The sequence below is a fragment of the Schistocerca piceifrons genome, chromosome 2, assembly GCF_021461385.2.
Source record: "Schistocerca piceifrons isolate TAMUIC-IGC-003096 chromosome 2, iqSchPice1.1, whole genome shotgun sequence".
NCBI classification, from domain to species: Eukaryota; Metazoa; Arthropoda; class Insecta; order Orthoptera; family Acrididae; genus Schistocerca; species Schistocerca piceifrons.
The window spans coordinates 209,905,168-209,928,082 of NC_060139.1; positions in this window are offsets into that span (position 1 = coordinate 209,905,168).

The following is a 22,915-nucleotide window of genomic DNA, read 5'->3' on the forward strand; positions in this document are numbered from 1 at the left end:
TATTGCTTCCCCCTACTTATACCTCCCGAGGAGATCACGAATGTAAAATTAGAGAGATTAGAGCGCGCACGGAGGCTTTCAGACAGTCGTTCTTCCCGCGAACCATACGCGACTGGAACAGGAAAGGGAGGTAATGACAGTGGCACGTAAAGTGCCCTCCGCCACACACCGTTGGGTGGCTTGCGGAGTATAAATATAGATGTAGATGTAGAGATGCCGGGGCAGGAAGGGGGAGGGGGGAGGAAGGGGGTGAGGTACCCATGGTTTACGCAAATGTGTTATTTCAAAAAAGCAAGCAGAGCCTCTGAAAAGAGAAATTTGATTAGTTCCGCAGCTCCCCTCCTCTAATACATGGAAGCACACAACAAGAAATTAGCAGTGATCGCCCCTACAACCTAAAGCACACGAGAAACAAGCAAAATCTTCTTCTGAATTATACCCATCGCCATCTTTTATGTTGTCTCGGTGTCGCTGTAGAGCTGTCACATGGGAAGTCTGGTGGCCTCGTTCTGTAACACAAACTGCACGCATATGTTAACTGGGTTCTTTATTCATAATAATAGAAAGTTGCTTCACTCATCATAGTCGTTGTGGTTCAAGCTCTCTGTGAAAGCCCACGTTAGCCTCACTGCTGGTGAAGTACAAAGTCCGCTATGTACACTATTCTGGTTGCTGTGTGCTGCTAGCTAGAGGCGGAGCCAACTGCTACTGTGACTCCCACTGCGCTGCGACTGATGACAGGCTGGAACTCACCCGGTGCGACAGACTGCAACAGGCTGGCCCTCCGGTCCACGGGGGCAATCTAAATACCGGTGCTCGAGAGGGCGTTGGCGGCGCAATTCCTACGAGTCTGTCATTGACCTCTGTTGATCTTCTCGCAACCTCTATGCCGCATGGTGTGCTGGCGCCATCTTATGACAGCACACTATTAATGTTATCTATTGGCTTCTAAGCTATGCTGGGGTGAGTTTTCACACCTATGTGGCCCTGCCTGTCAACACTGTGTAAACTCCCAACATTTTTAACGATTTAATATATCCAAACAAATCACTTTGTCATATTTCTTCAAGGATATTTACAGTTTTCATGTGAACTTAGGTTAGAACTGAATAACCAGGAACTTTGGCTGCTTCCTTAATTACTTTTTGTGCTGTGAGTAAAGAAACTAAAGTTAATATTCTCACTTGAGATAGTGGTAACCGAAATGTAATAAGTAATGGTGATGGACGGAGCGGACCCACCCCCGCCCGCTGCCGCGCCTGTATTCGCACGTCCCACCCGGTCTCCATCTCTCCAACCTCCTTACCCTCTCCCAAGGTGGCTTCCGCCAGCTCCCCCTCCCTGATGATGCCCTCCTCCCCTCCATCTACCCCTCCTACCAACTTTGATCCTTCCGCCCTCCTCCTGTGCTTGCTCCTCTGGGCACCCTCCCTCCCTTCTCTCCCTTTTCCCTCCCTCCTCCATTTCTCCCCCCTCCTCCCCCAGGCTTCCCCTCCCCTGTCCCTCTCCTCCTGCCCCCATCTCCTCAGCCATTGGCATCCTTTTTCTCCCCTCTCCCCCACCTCACCCCTGTTCCCCTCTTGGCAGGTCCCCGGACTCGCACACCACACGCTAAGTGGACATTCGCGCGCCGGAGATCATCGCCATCAGTGTTTCGTGTGTGCCGTCATGTTTAGTGTTCAGTGTTCACCGTCACACTCCATCGTTCACCAGTGCCATCGTCTTCTTCAGCGTTTGTGCGTCGTGTCAACAGTTCGTTGTGTGGATTGTCATAGAGTGTGAACGGCTTCATGTTTTTCTATGTTCATGTGTCTACTGTTTTTTCCCGCCGTTTTTCCAAGTGATGTATCTTCTCTGTTTATATCATTGTACTCTCTTCGGCTGAAGAGCGGCGTATTGTGCTGCTGCCAGCCTGCCTGTTCCACAGGTTTTAAAATCAAAATAAAGAAAAAAAAAGACGGAGGAGCGGAATACTTGACCCATAACAACACAGAAGTGAAATACATAACTGGTAGAGCGATTCAGAGCAACTTAACTTAGAAACTGGGGAGCTCGCAGCAGACTAAATGAAGCTTCTGAAAGACAACTAGCACTGGGGAAGGCACATCCCTCGCTGATTGAAGTCAACCAGTACTGAGCACAAGTCTTAATTTGAGGAAGATATTTCTGAAAGTGTATGTCAGGGGGCGCAGAGCGGTGTAAAAGTGATTCGTGTCCTTTCCAATTTAGTTTTTGCAACCCAAAGTGATACGTGGTACTTACTGAAATTAAGGAAAACGTGGAAGGGAGGACCCACCAACATAACTCTCTTTTCACACGACTTGTTTATTTAACAATATATATAAGCTGTGTTTTACAGATAATCAAAGCATTTAACCATAAAATTTTCTTTAACAAAATAAACAAATTTGCAAAATTCATTTAACCTTAAACTTTAAGTTGAATAAGCTTTTAATCTTTGCAAAAGTAGTCTGAAGTGCTGTATTGCAAAACAGCAAAAAATATGACAATAATAAGGCTTACTTCAAAGCAACCAACCTCTTAATTTCAATCGGCAGCCAATGTGCAACGGGATCCCAACCCATCCCTCCTTGCAGTTTTATTTTGACAAAAGCCCTGATGACAGTTGGCTGTTAATATTTTCAAAGTTAAACTGATAGTCCCCAGAATGAGATTTTCACTCTGCAGCGAAGTGTGCGCTGATATGAAACTTCCTGGCAGATTAAAACTGTGTGCCAAGAGAACTCACTTGGCGGAACCACAAGATCCAACTAAAATACACTAATAATGACCCAGTATTTCAAACAGAAAAACGAATAGCTTGGTACAACAGCTTGTTCAGACTATAACTAATGACCGAGGAATTCAATTAAAATGAAAGAACTGAACCGGTTAACAGCTAAATCTAATCTAAGGTCCCTCTTTTGTTTAACGGCAACCTGTGCCTTAGAAGAATCGTTACGGCTGTATTAACGACCAAAAATTGATTAATTAGAACATTAATGATCGGGTACAGCCGGCCGGCATGTCCGAGCTGTTCTAGGCGCTACAGTCTGGAACCGCTCGACCGCTACGGTCGTAGGTTCGAATCCTGCCTCGGGCATGGATGTGTGTGATGTCCTTAGGTTAATTAGGTTTAAGTAGTTCTAAGTTTAGGGGACTAATGACCTCAGAAGTTAAGTCCCATAATGCTCAGAGCCATTTTTGATCGGGTAAAAACCAGAAAGGAAAGGCAATTTAATAGGGGGACAAATTTTCAAACGACAACTAATGTCTTAGTACAATACTACTGCTTATATTTACGACCAAAGAGCCGACCAAGAAAAACACTGAGGGTCGGGTAAAGATAAGAAAATAATAAGGAGGGTAGGTAGATAATGAAACAAATCACCATGAGGATGATAGAATGTGACTCCCCTTTATCAGCAAGCAGTTCCATTGATCCTCAGTGCGTCGGTAAGTGGTATCGATGAAAGCCAGGTAGAAGTCGGCAGTCAGGCCACGAGCGGTTGTCAGACACGAATGTTGCCAACCAACCGACGGTATGTCGGCCTGTTGCTTGTAGTCGACGCTGACCCCGGTGAAGTCCTCCAGTATCTTCGCTCTGCGCAGCCGTCCTTGCGCAGCTCGTGGCTTCGGCTGCTCAAACCTCGTGACCACCTCTTGTCGCGACGCTACCGCCAATATCCAAACTTCGTGCCTCCTCCTAACCAGCGAACCCCGTATATATATCGGCAATCAAAGACATTCTTCCTCAAAGATATTGGCAATGGGGCGACAAGAGGGATAGTCGATACGACACCTGAGCCAGTGGCGCCAGACAGAACAGTCTAACTCAGTTAAATCAATGGCGGTACGACTCACAGAGCACTTGAGGTGGGCGTTTTCTACGAGATGAAGTCAAGACTCCTGCAGCCGACTTCACAGCAATACATTTGCCAGTTGTGAACAGCACAGTCTCTGTTGAAAAATCACAAATGACGCGAGACCAAACTGTGGCTCCGCTTCCAATGACCGTCAACTATGCTGGCTTAGGCATACGTACAACACGCGGTTTCAGATTGCCATTTGAACTTCCAGCAGAGGAATTAGTCGCGGCACTCCATCAATAAGGCACAGTCAACAGCCATACTGCGGAAAAATGGACGCAGTTTAGGACATGTCCTGTTCTAAACGGCGACCACGTGTATCCCAACTACAGATCGACGGATACTCTGCAATAATTATTATGTATGACAGCCAGCTACGGACCTGTTCCGGGTGCGGCAAAGAAGGCTACTTAGATCCATATGCCTACAACGGCGCATTACGCGAATTCCATCCGCCGCCGTACCACCCACGTCGCAGACTACGGTGCTACCAATGACCTACGCCTCTCCTCTCGCTTCTCCTGTTGTCTCGCAATGACTCTCGGACGTCACAGCTGAGCCAGAACATATCCCAACGCAGGGCGCATCGGACGCCCCGCCGCCTTGGCCGGCAGTCGACCCAACTCCGACGGCGCCGACGCTGGCGGCTGCTGACCCAACCTTTGGTTACAAGACAGGGATCGGCTTGCTTATCGTCCCTTCTTGCCTGAGCGATACGACTCACTGGCATCGTCGGACACAGAACGTAGCGTAAGGAAACAACGTTCTCCGAAACGTCGCAAGATAAGGCGCCGAACCGTCTCTGGCCAAGAGGAGAAGCTGCAGGCCGAATATGAGGCCGCCATAGACCCGAATGACGCCCGCGAAACCGCCACCATCGAAGGTGACGTTGCGAGGGCGGCGACATCCAACTATGTGCCAGCGCCCTTCCCCCTCAACGCACCTTGAGGCAGCCGAACTGTTTAATGGGCACAGCACAGCCGAGACTACACCACGAACCGCGACTCCTTCTTCTGAGGACAAATTGGATGATACACCGGCGGTTGCCTTCACAGCATGGCACAAAGAGGAGGTAAAGGAGCAGAAGCCCTCACGGTGTCATCGGCACAGCTCGACTAATCACACTCACCCCTGAACGCCTTGGGACCGAACGGGCTGACGTTCCACCACGACAGCCAAGTCCTTCCGTTGACGCCACAGTGGATCAGCCTCTACGGTCCGGCCGTCCTATCGGATAGCAACAATCACCACCAGCAACATCTATTCAAGGGTGAAAAATTTGGCTTACGCAGGACTTGTCATGGGCTTCTAATATTGATTTCGCTCTCCTTTGGGAAGTTCACTTGGCCAGTCTCCCAGATATCAATGGCGAGTATCAACAACGGCGACCTGCAGACTGAATGCATTGGCCGGCGCTACAGATTTCGATTGCACCTTCGATAAAGTGTGAAACCGTTTCCTGTTTCCGGTGACATCTCTCATTGGCATCACGCCTCCCTTCAACGACGTCCTCCAGCAACTTTACAGCAGTGCCAGTTCACGAGTCCAAGTCAGTGAACGTTTGGCAGTGCCAGTGCAATCCACCATTTAATTTAACAAGGGTGCCCTCACTCTAATTTCCTGAATGCTATTATCCTAGAGGCCTTCGTTGGGGTCTGACGACCGAACTCTCTGATTCACCTTTCGATATCACACCTCCGCCAGGAATACAATGCCTCCTCCCCATCCGCTCCAGCTCCAAGTTTCAAACAGTCCTCGAATTGAGCATGCGTTAGGGAGCTGCTGCAGGTAGTGCCATGAAGCTCGTGAAATCTTCTGCAATTTACATCGGGCGAGGCCTCCATGAAGGTGAAGTGGCACTCTTGCTGCTAGCTCGGACATTCCGGCACCTTTGCATAGCGGTACCCACACCGTCAGATGCACAACCGCAACGAATTTCCTTCGCCTGTTACACGTCATCAGCAATGACGTCCACCAGAATCTCCTGCGTCGCCAGGACACACTTCAACAAGTTGAGTTCCTCAACAGTTACGTGGAGACAAAACTGGTCCACCTCGCACAAGTGTGTCCTCTGCCGACGGGCGCAAACGTCATGAGTAGTTCCATTCCCGTCTTTTTGTCTCCTTTGCCTGCAACTTGATGCTGTTGACCACCGTCTGACCTGCGCCTCTTCGCTCGACGTCTGGTGATTCGTGCACCAAATGACCGCCTTCTGCATCCGAGTGCCACCAGATGCGATCGAACCGCGAATGTTTCCATACCCAGAGGACACGCATTTTCCCGCCACCAAATATCATACCATTATGGGGGTCAAGGGGTGGGCGGTCAGTTGCCTGTTCCGTAAGGGACCAAAATCCCGCTTGATTTTTGGAATTATTTACAAACAGTCCATGCAACGCTCGAACTCACGCCACGATATCGACTTTTACTTGCCGACTATTTTCGAGGGATCTTCGTTAGACTTCCACTTATTTGGGGAGTACCGGGACCAGAGGGCACTTACCTGCCCCCCCCCCCCCCCCTCCCTCGGGTGGTGTCTTAGTTTCAGCCGCCTGTGATCGACTCTACCCCCGACCTCCGCAGATGGGAGGGCGCACCGTAAATGCGTGTATTTTTTTACCAAGTCTTTCGTTTTTTTTTCTATGTAGGTGGCGTCTGAAGTTTAAAAAAAGAAAGGAAAAAAGTCGGTAGAGCACTTGCCTGCGAAAGGCAGAGCTCGCGAGATCGAATGTTGATCCGGCACACATTTTTAATCTGCCAGAAAGTTTCAGTATAAAGAATGTTTCAAAAATACTTTAAAAACTTTGGAGACAGGTTTCTTAAACCAGGAAAAGAGAAATTTATTAATTATGAATGAAACACAGACAGCACTGATGTAATATTTTACAATTTTTATTATTTGTTACATGTAACTTTTTTCGGCTGTTACGTCATCGTCAGGTACAAAGATAAGTATGTGGTGCAGTGGATCAAAGATTTTAAACTACTGCATGTGCAGAGTATCTCCGTTTCCAGAGATGAAAATGTTGATGTTAGAATGTGAATAAAACAGGCGACGTTATTTCAGTGTAAATGCGATGTAAGATTATTTAACTAAGGTAAAATATGTGACACGTTAACTAATGAACTATAGACAAATTACAACAGTTTTTTTAACACAACAAAAGAAATTACAGTAACTGAAACAAAGGGAATTGCGCATGTAAGTAAGAATGGTAATTTACGACATGGCTTGGATTGGATTATGAGCATCATTTGCAGTTAAAAGTGGTGAGTAAGGGAATCTGATCATTCGGTACAAGGCTTGGGTTAATGGACACGTGTTTATAAATTTCCACAATTTCAAGACAGTTCATCTTCCTTCGTTCATCTTCCTTCGTTTGTGGGTGTGATGTAATACTTCATGTTTCACCTTTTAGCTATGGCCTTCTTTAAGGCAGTAGGATGGTCCACTTGTGGCCTGAAGACGGAGAGGTTTTTTTTTTTTTTTAATACGACTATACTAGTAGTTTTCAAGCCGGCTTAAAAGAAACTCACTTTTTGTTTACTAAAAAAGGAGAAACCCTTGTAGTAATGAACACTGAATCTCCGTACCTGAATAATAGGATAAAGACGCATAAAGCCGGGGAGGTCCGTTACAAACGGGAAAAGGGGTTCTGACCCAAAATTAATTAAACGGTGAAGAGAATTATATAGTTACAATGAAACGTTTTCGTTTGAAAATAGTAGGAAGGTGCACAGGTATTACAAGAATGTAAACTGAATGAAGGTGCAAGTTTGGCTTCATTTGAGGTAATTAATTGGTATGCATCTGTGTCAGTTTAGGAAACGACAGACATTGTAGAAACAACTTAGGAGAACGTGGTAAATATTTGAAGCTGGAAAAGATGAATATATAGGATTAATAAACCATATGTTATCGTTCAACTGTTTTAAATTTAATGGTAGGTTTTATGTGCAGAAGAGTGGTTTAGCAATGATCGTGCATTAGCAGAGCAGATGGCGAACATGTTTCCGAATGCACATGAAACAGCTTTCTTAAAGGAAAATATTAAGTGCTGTGATAAGATACATATGTACAGAACATACGTTGACGATATATTTATAGTGTACCAGGGATCCGAGGAAGAAATAAATGAACTAGCGATTGATCTGTACAGCGTACATAAGAATGTAGTATTTACAGTAGAGCATGAGCAACAGCGGGTTTTAAATTACCTTGATTTGAGTATCGTGAATAAGTATAACAGTATTGATAGGAATGTGTAGGAAATGTATGTTCTCAGGTGCAGACATCATGCAGCTCCTATAAATATACATTAGCATCCTTCAAAAATGGCTTGCACAGGACTAATTCCATCCTGGTAAGACCTAAATAGAGGTACAAAATGGTTCTGACGCAGGCTTAATGTATAGCCTCTCCACTTCAGTAATCGTAAATTATTTTGCTGCCCAACAGCAAAACAGCAAAACTCATCTACTACTTTAAGTTTCCTAATTCCATCAGTATCACTTGATTTAATTCGACTACATTCCGTTATCCTTGTTTTGCTTTTGTTGATGTTCTTCTTATATCCTCCTTTCAAGATACTGTCAATCCCGTTCAACTGCTCTTCCAAGTCCTTTGCTGCCTCTGACAGGCAACCCTCAAGGTTTTTATTTCTTCTCCCTGAACCACTGCTTCCCTTTCATGCCCCCCCCCCCCCAACTCTTATAAATGCCGTCTGGTTTATGTAAAAGTTGTAAATAGCCTTTGGACCCCTGTATTTTACCCCTGCTATCTTCAATATTTCAAAGAGACTATTCCATTCAAGATTCCCAAAATCCACAAATGCTGTAAATATAGGTGTGCCTTTCCTTAACCTTTCTTCCAAGGTAAGTCTAGGGTCAGTATTGCCTCGCGTGTTCCTACATACTTCTATGTACAATTACATAAACGGAATTTTTATTTTTCTGTGCACCTTTCGCGTCACTTTATTAAGAACGACGTTTAGTGGGAAAAAAAGCAAAACCTCATGTACACCAAATTATTTAAGGCCTACAGCCTGTTTCACAACTCGAACTAAGCGTGCATTTGCTTTTCTCCAAGTTACAGCCCTATAAACGCTACTTAGCTGAGTATACAAATTGTATATACACCTTCCAACTTTTTACGTCCATTTTGACTAGAGTTGTCAAAAGTGCGGAAGTTATTTATGTGAAATCTATAGTCTGTGGTTTAAATTGCATATGTGTCAATGTTAAAACTATTTCTACCTATTTCCAGGTTTAGCAATGAGTTGTTTATTTGCTTGCCGTAGGAGAAAGCCAGAAACCGAAAATGAATAAACACATAAAAACAATTAACTGCTGAAACTGGTTTCAGATATAAAATACTTACGAAATACACACTACCTCCTCTGCTCGTACACGCACACACACACACACACACACACACACACACACACACACACACACATATCCTTGAAAGTTGGCTGTTTTGCAGTTGTGACGTCTTTCAGTCACAGAAAGCAGCTCAGAGTGGAGTTATACGAATACCAACAGACATATTGATTTTGCAAAGCGTATAGCAAAAGTAAATTAAAAATACTTTTGTAACGCAGTGGTATTTTGTGAATTCGCTTTTCACTGTTGCAGATAGACTCGGCGACAATTTGTTTCATTTTACCGCTTTTTCCATTTATTTACAATACTTCACTGACGTATGGCTTTTCAGATGTTAATATTTATGATCTCTGGTTGTTTTTAAATGGTTCAAATGGCTCTGAGCACTATGGGACTCAACTGCTGAGGTTATTAATCCCCTAGAACTTAGAACTAGTTAAACCTAACTAACCTAAGGACATCACAAACATCCATGCCCGAGGCAGGATTCGAACCTGCGACCGTAGCGGTCGCGCGGTTCCAGAATGTAGCGCCTAGAACCGCTCGGCCACAAAGGCCGGCCACATGTGCTACAAAACGCCACTGTTTCCTGCTCATGTACCCCGACATCAATATGGTTCAAATGGTTCAAATGGCTCTGAGCACTATGGGACTTACCTTCTGAGGTCATCAGTCCCCTAGAACTTAGAACTACTTAAACCTAACTAACCTAAGGACATCACACACATCCATGCCCGAGGCAGGATTCGAACCTGCGACCGTAGCGGTCTTGCGGTTCCAGACTGCAGCGCCTTTAACCGCACGGCCACTTCGGCCGGTGGTTGTTTTTAAGAGAGAATTTATCACTGAATGAATCGGTTATCCATAAGATGATAACACTGTGGGCCTTCGACTATTTGTCGTTCTAGAGCCGTTGCTTTGCTCTCCTGCAGCGCGATATCAGAAGATAGCTCAAACTAAGGACCAATAAATTTTATGCCGTCGAGCAGAGAAGTCTGGAGGAGGTGCTTCAGCTGCCCACGCGGCAGATATTTCTTGTATCGAAATAAAAGTCGGGATTTCTGTCCTCAGAAACAGGATCCGACACTGTCTGAAACTCTCCCGTTCGTCTAACTTTCTTCTTGTGTCCTACAGACCGCAGTTCCGTAACTGTTATTACAAAATTTATGCGACCGTGGCCAACAGTATGGGCTGGAGGCTAAGGATATGTACGATGACTGCTAATTGTTGGCGGATGTTGAAGATGTCTTAGTCGAGTTTATTTACTAGACGAAAAACTTCAATAAAAATGTATTTTTGACAAAAACAGCGTCACTGAGAATGCTGTGTGCCATACTATAGTATATACGCAGAATGTAGCGAAGAATGAAAATTTGTATCAAGGCCAGGATTCGAACCCAGGCTCCCACCTCAAGGCAATTACGCTAACCACTACGCCACCCCGGCACAGTGGCTGTGCGTAGCTGTTCGGACTATCCTACCACATCTACCTTCGCAAACCAAATTTCCATTCACGCCTCAGCATTGAAGAGGCTCTCCAGCTGTATTGTTTAAGACTTGAAAAGATCTCTGGAACCATATACACTCATGCTCATAAATTAAGGATAATGATGATACATGGTGAAACAACGCTCTGGTGGGCGTCTGCGGGTTTAAATCACCTCGAGGTACGACCATGCAGTGCATCTGACCTGCGATCGTCGCACCGTGGAGCCTGCAGTAGTCCACATACGCAGAGGTGTGTTGGTGCAGCGAGTAAGCGTGCAGAAGTTTTCAGACGTGCTAATGGTGACTGTGTGTTGAATATGGCTCAAAGAATACGTATTGATAATTTTATGAGGGGTAGAATAAGGGCGGCTGGAGGCTGGTCAAACACAGCAGGTCTTGGCACGGGCCCACCGTGTGCCACGAAGTGTGATGGTGGTGGTGGTGGTCAGTGTTTAACGTCCCGTCGATAACGAGGTCATTAGAGACGGAGCGCAAGCTCTGGTTAGGGAAGGATTGGGAAGGAAATCGGCCGTGCCCTTTCAAAGGAACCATCCCGGCATTTTCCTGAAACGATTTAGGGAAATCACGGAAAACCTACATCAGGATGGCCGGAGACGGGATTGAACCGTCGTCCTCCCGAATGCTACACGAAGTGTGATCTCAAGATTATGGCAACGATTACATCAGACAGGAAACGTGTCTAGGCGCTACAGTACGGGACGTCCACAGTCTACAACACCACAAGAAGACCGATCTGAAATTATCAGTGTCCGCAGACGGCCACAGAAAACTGTAGGTATCCTTGCTCGGGACCTTACCGCAGCCACTGGAACAGTTCTCTCCAGACACACATTCTACAGACGACTGAAGAGACATGGTTTATTCGCCCGGAGACCTGCAAGGTGCATTCCACTTACCCTGGTCACAGGAGAGCCCGTAAAGCCTGGTGTCAAGAACACAATACATAGTCATTGGAACAGTGGTCCCAGGTTGCGTTCACGGACGAGTCCAGGTATACTATGAAGAGTGATTCTCGCCGGGTTTTCATCTGGCGTGAACTGGGAACCAGATACCAACCCCTTAATGTCCTTGAAAGGGACGTATAAGGAGGTCGTGGTTTGATGGTGTGGGGTGGGATTATGATTGGTGCACGGACACCCCTGCATGTCTTTGACAGAGGAACTGTATTTATTTATTTATTTATTGTTCCATGGGACCACATTAAGGAGAAGTCTCAATGGTCATGGAACTAGTCAATACATGAAATTATAACACGATTGTAGAAACAGATAAACTGAAATATAAGAAACATATTCAGGTGACACGTCGTTAGTTTAAATAAAGAAAATCAACAATGTAACACTGGAATTTGCTTAATTTTTTAGCTCTTCCAGCAGCTCCTCGACAGAATAGAAGGAGTGAGCCATGAGGAAACTCTTCAGTTTAGACTTAAAAGCGTTTGGGCTACTGCTAAGATTTTTGAGTTCTTGTGGAAGCTTATTGAGAATGGATGCAGCAGAATACTGCACTCCTTTCTGCACAAGAGTCAAGGAAGTGCATTCCACATGCAGATTTGATTTCTGCCTAGTATTAACTGAGTGAAAGCTGCTAACTCTTGGGAATAAGTTAAAATTGCTAACAGCAAACGACATTAAAGAAAATATATACTGTGAGGGCAATGTCAGAATTCCCAGACTATTGAATAGGGGTCGACAAGAGGTTCTCGAACTTACACCACACATACCTCGAACAGCCCGTTTTTGAGCCAAAAATACCCATTTTGAATCAGAAGAATTACCCCAAAAAATAATACCATATGACATAAGGGTATGAAAATATGCGAAGTAGACGACTTTTCGTGTTGAAATGTCACTTATTTCAGATACTGTTCTAATGGTAAATAAAGCGTCATTTAGTTTCTGAACAAGATCCTGAACATGGGCTTTCCACAACAGCTTACTATCTATCCGTACGCCTAGGAACTTTAACTGTTCCGTCTCGCTTATAACATGCCCATTCTGTCTGATTAAAATATCAGTTCTTGTTGAATTGTGAGTTAGAAACTGTAAAAACTGAGTCTTACTGTGATTTAGCATCACTTTATTTTCCACAAGCCACGAACTTATTTCATGAACTACATTATTTGATAATGTTTCAATATTACATACAAGATCCTTTACTACCAAGCTGGTGTCATCAGCAAACAGAAATATTTTTGACTCACCTGTAATACTAGAAGGCATATCATTTATATAAATAAGAAACAGCAGTGGCCCCAGCACCGATCCTTGGGGAATGCCCCATTTAACAGTGCCCCATTGGGACTGAACATCACTACCACTCTCAATATTGCGAAGAATTACCCTCTGCTTTCTGTTCTTAAAGTAAGAGGCGAACCAATTGTAAGCTACTCCCCTTACTCCATAATGTTCCAACTTCTGCAGTAATATTTTGTGGTCAACACAGTCAAAAGCCTTCGTTAAATCAAAGAAAACACCTAATGTTCGCAACCTTTTATTTAATCCGTCCAAAACCTCACAGAGAAAAGAGACTATAGCATTTTCAGTTGTTACGCCATTTATAAAACCAAACTGTACATTTGACAGCAAATTATGTGAATTTAAATGCTGCAGTAACCTTGTATATACAACCCTCTCGATAACTTCAGCAAACACCGATGGCATAGAAATAGGTCTATAATTATCAACATTATCCCTGTCTCCCTTTTTATAAAGTGGCTTCACTACCGAGTACTTTAATCGGTCAGGAAACCGACCACTCCTAAAGGAAAAGTTACAGATATGGCTAAGTACTGGACTAACATACATGGAACAATACTTCAGTATTCTGCTAGATACCCCGTCATATCCATGAGCGTTCTTGGTCTTTAGTGATTTAATTATTAACTCAATCTCCCTCTTGTCAGTATCATGGAGGAGCATTTCAGGTAACAGTCTCGGAACACTTTTTTCTACGAGCGCTATATGATTCCCTGTTGGGGCTAGGTTTCTATTTAGTTCACCTGCTATATTCAGAAAGTGATTATTAAATACTGTACATATATGCGACTTATCAGTAACACGGACATTCCCACTACGCACTGATTCTATATCCTCGACCTGTCTCTGCAGACCAGCCACTTCCTTTACGACTGACCATATGGTTTTAATTTTATCCTGAGACTTAGCTATTCTATCTGCATACCATATACTTTTTGCCTTCCTAATAACTTTTTTAAGCACCTTACAATACTGTTTGTAATGGGCTACTGCAATTAGATTGTGACTGTTTCTAACGTTTTGATATAATTGCCACTTTGTTCTACAAGATATTCTTATACCTTTAGTCAGCCACCCAGGCTGCCTGTTTGTGCTAGTACCCTGTTTTGAACGTTCTAACGGAAAGCAACTTTCAAAGAGCACGAGAAAAGCCTTGAGGAAAGCATTATATTTATCGTCTACTGTATGAGAACTATAAACATCTTGCCACTCTTGTTCCTTGATAAGGTTTACAAAAGTCTCTAGAGCAACTGGATCAGCTTTCCTAAAATGTTGGCAACTATATTTAACCTGTGTTGCAGCACAAAAATCTTTTAGACTTAAAATTTGTGCATCATGATCTGAAAGGCCATTCATCATTTTGCTAACAGAATGCCCATCTAGCAATGACGAATGAACAAAAATATTGTCTATGGTTGTTCTACTGTTCCCTTGCACTCTCGTTGGAAAGAATACGGTTTGCATAAGATTATGTGAATTAAGGAGGTCTACCGGCATCCTTTTCCTTGCACAATCACTTATACAATTTATATTGAGGTCACCACATATAACTAACTTTTTGTATTTCCTATAAAGTGAACCAAGAACCTCCTATAGCTTTAGCAAAAATGTTGTGAAATCGGAGTCTGGGGATCTATAAATAACAACAGTAAGAAGTTTAGCTCCACTAAATTTAACCATACCTGCACAACATTCAAACACCTTTTCAGTGCAGTACGTTGAAACATCAATTGACTCAAATGGGATACCGTTTATCACATACATGGCTACTCCCCCACACGGCAAAGAGCTCCTAGAAAAGCTGCCAGCCAACCTGTATCCTAGTAAAGGAAGCCTCTGAATTATCTCCTTATTTAAGAAGTGTTCAGATATACCAATAATTTCAGAGTCAACATCTATAAGTAATTCACTAACTTTATCTCTAATGCCTTGTATGTTTTGATGAAATATACTAATTCCCTCATTAATCAGATACCTAAGCTTTGTCGAAAGTGGTTTCTTTGTTAGAGAGACTTCCCTTAAGCAGGAATACCTGTCAGCTGACTTCAATCTAAAAAAGGTACAGCTCTAACACCCACAACTACCGGAATTTTCCTATGAGTGATCCCACCACCCCCACCTATGCTGTCACCTATAAGCTTTGCCAACCTCCCCTTTCCATACCTGTTGAGGTGCAGGCCATGTCTAGTGAAACCCGTCCTGCTGATAGACTCCACCGACACCACTGAAATGTGACCCATGCTTTCTGTCATCAGCGCACCCCCAAGTCTCATGTTATTACGCCTGACGGCTGTATTAAGATGAGGCCGATCGTGACGCTGAAACAGTTCCACGAAATGCACATTCGTATTGCCAGTCTGAGTGGCTATCTTTTCCAGGTCACCATCTATGTCATACTCCCCATCCCTATCAATATTATTACCAGCCCCACCCACAATCACTACCTGATCCTCTTTTGTAAAATCCCTACATAACCCCCCTATGTTAAAAGTCACCTGAGCCAATCCTGCATTAGGCTTCACAATGCTGGTGACCTGGTACTCACTCCCCAAAACTTCCTGCAACTGCTGGCCTACACCTCTACCATGAGAACTACCTAACAGCAGAACCTTCTTCTTTCTCTTAGACCTTGCAACTGTCCGAGCCACCGTAACTGCTGAGGTCTGCTGCATACTTCCTACATCTACAGCTACTAGAGATTCCTCTCCACTAGACTCTGACAGTTGGTCAAATCTATTACAATCACCAATAGTAAAACTATCTGAAAATCTCCTTCTCCTAGCAGATCTCTTGCCAACAGCCAGCTCCCATTCCCCAACCCCCTTTTCCCTCCTCTTTCCTATCTAGCTCCTCCTGTGCGTTTTTCAACTGCACCTGAAGGGCACAGATCTTACGCTCCTGCTCCTCTATCAACTTACTCTTGCTACATAACCTGCAGTTCCAGGAGAGGATCTCACCAGTATGCCCACTGGCTTCCCCACTGCATTCCTCCCAGTGAAAATACTTCGAACAAGTCTCACACCGCAATCCACTACTCACGAACCTACGGCAAAGCCCACACTTCTCACTCATGGTAAAATTTTACAGTTATTGAAATAAGAAAACAACTTTATCTAAGTTCCGCTACTACAATAAGAAGATGTTAAAAACTGAATACAATAATCACAAACTTGCTCCACAAGGAAAGTAACCACTATTATTGACAGTATTAATCAACAACAAATGAGAATATAACAAAATACTAACACGGAAAGAAAGTCAAACGTCTAATGACAGTAACGAAACTGAAAGCAGTTCGCAAAAATTTCTCCTGAAGTTATTTCACCGGAAAACACCAAGAACACCGGTTGAAGACTACTAAAGTTCCTAAATAAACTACTATACACAAACAATTAATTAGTACTTAGCTTTCGATACGCCGCTACAGCTGCAACTGGTCAGCGCGGAATGTAAACACGGGTAAGAGGTTAAGTTGCTCGATACGAAACACTCACAAATATCAGGTCACAACACAAGAAAGGCAGAGGTGAATGAAGAAATCACTAATAAGTCACTTACATAGTAAATATTATCACAAAAACCGTTAAAATATATATCTGCAACCTAAAAATAGATGACAACTTAGAGAGCGATCTCACACGCAGTCACGCGCGTAACAGGTCAGGTGTATCGGGACGTCATTTTGCACCAGTATATCCGCCTTTTCAAGGGTGCAGTGCGTCCCACATTCCTCCTGATTGATGATAATGCACGGCGCTACCGAGCTGCCATCATGGAGGAGTACCTTGAAACAAGATATCAGGCGAATGGAGTGGGCTGCCTGTTCTCCAGACCTAAACCCCATCGAGCACGTCTGGGATGCTCTCGGTCGACGTATCGCTGCAGGTCTTCAAACGTCTACGACACTTCAGGAGCTCCGACAGGCAGTGGTGCAAGAATGGGCGGCTCTATCCCAGCAGCTGCTAGACCACCTGATCTAAAGTATGCCAACCTGTTATGCGGCCTGTGCATAGTGATCATATCCCATATTGATGTCGGGGTACATGCGCAGGAAACAGTGGCGTTTTGTCGCACATATGGGCGGCCGTTGTGGCCGAGCGGTTCTAGGCGCTACATTCTGGAACCGCGCGACCGCTACGATCGCAGGTTCGAATCCTGCCTCGGGCATGGGTGTTTGTGATGTCCTTACGTTAGTTAGGTTTAAGTAGTTGTAAGTTCTAGGGGACTGATGACCTCAGAAGTTAAGTCCCATAGTGCTCAGAGCCTTTTGAACCATTATATAGCACATGTGCTTCGGGACGGCTACCTCAACTTATCACCAATACCGTGGACTTACGATCTGTGTCGTGTGTGTTCCCTAAGTGCCTATGCTATTAGCGGCAGTTTTGTGTAGTGCCACGTTGTGTGGCACCACATTCTGCAATTATCCTTAATTTATGAGCATGAGTGTAGTTTCATTTGATTATACTCGAATAGTTTCCCAGGCTAATATACAATATAAAATACCAAAATTTCTTCTACATGTGTGAAAGCGATCCTAACTATATTCAAGTTAGACACCAACCACCTCACTGAATTTCGCTAGTGCGCATCCTACATAACCAGAAAAATTAATACAAAAATAGGTAGTATTGTTAGTAGTGGTATGGGTTTACTGGTTAAGCAGGTGAGGCATTATTCAGTAATGATCGGCTTGGACAACATTAACAGGCGGCCAGCGAAGGCAACTCGTGTTTTAATGTCATGCCAAAAACTGTCCTGTACGTATTGGGTAGGTGCATAAGTTCCGAGCGTCTTTCCATAGGTTTAGAAACACAGATACACATAACAGAGACTTTAAGCATCAATAATATATTATAATTTACTGTTTACAACAGTCTGCCAACGATGGGGTAACTTTTCGACTCCGTGACTGTAGAAATCACGCGGTTTTGAGGCGGAGAACTCTTCGGGTCATGTTCGGAACGCACTTTCATCGCTAAAGGGAGTCCGTTTAAGGCTGTTTGATAGAAGGCGGAAAAGGCGAAAATTTGAGGACACAAGATCACGTGAATAAGATGAGTGCGGAATAACTTCCCTACACAAGTTCTATGTAGCGCTTTTTTATCTGACTAGCCGAATGCGGGCGGGCCTTATCGTGGAGCAGCATCACTTCACGCAGTTTTCCTTGTCTTGGATTGCGCCCGCAAGACGTTTCAGTTGTGAACCATAAAGGTCAGAGTTGATGGTTACACATCGGGAAGGCAATTTATAGTATACCACGTCGTCGCTGTTGCGCCAGATGCACAATATTATATTTGTTGTTGCGTGCAGGTCTTTGTACTGGAAGTTTCTGCCTTTTTTGGCCTCAAACAGTCATTTCTTTTCCTTATGTTAGCATAAAGACACCATTTCTCATCACCAGTAACGATGCAGGATAGGAATAGTCAGGGCCAGTTGATGACGAGCAAGCGGAGATACACGTGGGGCCACCCGATGTTTTTTGTGGCAGAGCATGCGGTACACATGCACCCGATTTTTGAACCTTCCCCATTGAACGCAGATGTTGCACGATGGTAGAATGATAACAGTTCATCACATTTGCCAGTTACTGAGTACAATGACGTGAATAATTGTGGATTAATGCGTTTAAACGGTCTCTGTCAAACACCGAAGGTCTTCCTGAACGTGGAGAGTCACTAATGTCAAAACGATGCTCCTGAAAACGAAAAAAAACATTCTCTTGACGTCTTCTGTCCAATGGCATTATCGCCATAAACGGCTCAAATGTTTCTGGTTGCCTCCTCTGCTGTCAGCACTCAATCGGAACAACACGTTGGAAATGTTCCGATTTCTCCACTTGGCTCTCCATATTTTAGCGTCCAAAGCTCCACTCATTATCTCCAAAAGACAAAATGGCAATATGAAAACTCAAAGAGCAACACTGAACTACAAATAAAAAATGACCATCAATAAATAAACCCATAGCAAACGGAATACCGACAAGCAAAACAGAAACGCTCCGTACTTATGCACCAGCCTCAAATGTCACAAATTTTTGCCAACTATGTATGACTTGGTGGAGATCACAGACGCAGAAATTTGAATTTCGGCTGTATAGGAAACGTACCACCGCCGGCCGCTGTGACTGAGCGGTCCTAGGCTCTTCAGTCCGGAACTGCGCTCCTACTACGATCGCAGGTTCGAATCTTGCCTCGGGATGTGCCTGGATGTGTGTGATGTCCTTAGGTTAGTTAGGTTTAAGTAGTTCTAAGTTCTACGGGACTGATTACCTCAGCTGTTAAGTCCCATAGTGCTCAGAGTCATTTGAACTCTTTGAAACGTACCACCCCAAAAAACACCTAGTCTTACTTTTAGAAATGTGTGCTGTACAATGGTTTCTGTAAGGAAAGAGGAAGACGCCACTAGGTGCAGAACAATATGGAGGGGAAGTAGGTGGGGGGGGGGGGGTTGTGTGCGTGTGTGTGTGGGGGGGGGGGGGGGGGGGAGTAGCGGGAGGCAAAATTTTCCAGCCTCATTAAGTTGCATATGTGTCTGTGTCCTGTGCAAAAGCACCCTCTTCGACATCTGTCCGCTATGTTTCATGACAGCCTCTCATAAATTCGTCCAGAGACTTCGGTAGTATTCTCCTATAACAGTTTGCCCCTTAGGAGTGCATTCTGTATCCAACCACACAACGTCAGTCCCAAAAAGAAGCATTACAAGCCTCCATTGTTTGCTTTGATCACTTGTCTTGGGACCATAGTGATACGCCCAACATTTATCCATTACGATTATGTTGTTGAAAACGCCATCTGGAATGGTCTGATATTTCCACTGCTGCTCCAGTAAGCAGTCGTGGAACATATCGGATAGACTCATTTGGCATGTTCAAAATGTCGTCCAAGACGCAGAAAACTGATTTACGACTAGTTAACGTTGGAAATGGAAATGCCGTGTGTCTAGGGCCTCCCGTCGGGTAGACCGTTCGCCTGGTGCTAGTCTTTCGAGTTGACGCCACTTCGGTAACTTGCGTGCCGATGGGGATGAAATTATAATGATAAGGACAACACAACATTCAGTCCCTGAGCGGAGAAAACCTCCGACCCAGCCGGGAATAGAACCCGGGCCGTTAGGCATGACATTCCTTCGCGCTGATCACTCAGCTACCAGGGGTGGACACTAGTTAACATTAACGTTTGCTTGGTATGTGTACGGTGCCTCGTTGTGGATAAAATGGTAACTGATACACCTGTTCCAATTACGTCGATTTATTTGCATGTCAGAACTTAGACAACTAACAACACAAAATTACACTCCTGGAAATGGAAAAAAGAACACATTGACACCGGTGTGTCAGACCCACCATACTTGCTCCGGACACTGCGAGAGGGCTGTACAAGCAATGATCACACGCACGGCACAGCGGACACACCAGGAACCGCGGTGTTGGCCGTTGAATGGCGCTAGCTGCGCAGCATTTGTGCACCGCCGCCGTCAGTGTCAGCCAGTTTGCCGTGGCATACGGAGCTCCATCGCAGTCTTTAACACTGGTAGCATGCCGCGACAGCGTGGACGTGAACCGTATGTGCAGTTGACGGACTTTGAGCGAGGGCGTATAGTGGGCATGCGGGAGGCCGGGTGGACGTACCGCCGAATTGCTCAACACGTGGGGCGTGAGGTCTCCACAGTACATCGATGTTGTCGCCAGTGGTCGGCGGAAGGTGCACGTGCCCGTCGACCTGGGACCGGACCGCAGCGACGCACGGATGCACGCCAAGACCGTAGGATCCTACGCAGTGCCGTAGGGGACCGCACCGCCACTTCCCAGCAAATTAGGGACACTGTTGCTCCTGGGGTATCGGCGAGGACCATTCGCAACCGGCTCCATGAAGCTGGGCTACGGTCCCGCACACCGTTAGGCCGTCTTCCGCTCACGCCCCAACATCGTGCAGCCCGCCTCCAGTGGTGTCGCGACAGGCGTGAATGGAGGGACGAATGGAGACGTGTCGTCTTCAGCGATGAGAGTCGCTTCTGCCTTGGTGCCAATGATGGTCGTATGCGTGTTTGGCGCCGTGCAGGTGAGCGCCACAATCAGGACTGCATACGACCGAGGCACACAGGGCCAACACCCGGCATCATGGTGTGGGGAGCGATCTCCTACACTGGCCGTACACCACTGGTGATCGTCGAGGGGACACTGAATAGTGCACGGTACATCCAAACCGTCATCGAACCCATCGTTCTACCATTCCTAGACCGGCAAGGGAACTTGCTGTTCCAACAGGACAATGCACGTCCGCATGTATCCCGTGCCACCCAACGTGCTCTAGAAGGTGTAAGTCAACTACCCTGGCCAGCAAGATCTCCGGATCTGTCCCCCATTGAGCATGTTTGGGACTGGATGAAGCGTCGTCTCACGCGGTCTGCACGTCCAGCACGAACGCTGGTCCAACTGAGGCGCCAGGTGGAAATGGCATGGCAAGCCGTTCCACAGGACTACATCCAGCATCTCTACGATCGTCTCCATGGGAGAATAGCAACCGGCATTGCTGCGAAAGGTGGATATACACTGTACTAGTGCCGACATTGTGCATGCTCTGTTGCCTGTGTCTATGTGCCTGTGGTTCTGTCAGTGTGATCATGTGATGTATCTGACCCCAGGAATGTGTCAATAAAGTTTCCCCTTCCTGGGACAATGAATTCACGGTGTTCTTATTTCAATTTCCAGGAGTGTATATTCATATACTCTATCGATAATTAATTATTTGTACACAACAATGGGAACTTATGGTAAGTTCTTAATAAACATTTAATAATTGTAACCAGTGCGAACGCAAATCTGATAAATCTAACGTGAGGGTTCCAGGGAAAACTCAAGTAGCGAGTAATTGTCGTGAATAGATGTAATGAAGGTAATACGTACGACTACTGAAGGTAATACATGGAATTCCCGAAACTTATACGTCATATCTGCTGTGGATTTTGGATCCAACCGATGTTGGTTTCGCAGGGTTGGTCTTCAGAGTGAGGCTTGAGTTTCTCTACATCTCAAGCGGCAGCCGCTCGCTCTCAGCATAGAGTAGCAGTTTGTGACTGAAGTGCTGCGAACCCAATCAACCTCAGTGCCAGTCGCCGTATCCTACGGCTGTTTGATGGCACGAAAGTTTTTGGAGACCCCCAAATGCATCAGATCAACTGATGTCTGAAGCTGATAATGATGGTTGAGTGGCAACAGTGTTCCAAGACGAGACAAGAGACAACAACATCTGGGATTGACTAACACGAAGTAGATGAAGAAGAAGTGAAGTGATTCCTGTGCGAAATCGTCCAACGCGGAAGCCGCATGTTAGATACATACTCAATTTGAGTGGCTGGGCTCAGTACTTTCTGTGCTCCAACCGATCAAAATCCTCCTCAGAGAGCATGGATCCCTTTCTGTGATCTGTATTTTATGTGGTTCACTGTTGATTTCTCTTCTACCATTCCCCTCTGAAAAACGTCATTGCTCACTATTCCTGCCATTCTTATCAGCCAGTGAGGCAGCTTTCCTCTGGCTCTACCATGCTCTCCTGTCACACTGGAAAAAGTATGAGTCTGGCAATATACCATCTGACTTTAGCGAAAATATCGTCCACACAATTCCGAGGACTGCAAGAGCCGACAAGTGCGAGAATTATCGGTAAATCAGTATACAGCTCATGCACCGAAGTTTCTGTCGACAATGCCATGTCCATAGGTCTTACATCCTTACAAAAAGTTTTTTGTAAGAGGTACACATTCAGCAACGTCTCACAGTTTTCAGAGGCGCTCTTTTGACCCCAAGATAGCGATTTCTAACATCCACCGCAAAAGTTAGCTTTCTACAATCAGCTGACAATATCGCGTTCCACCAAATATTCTTCACTCAACCTG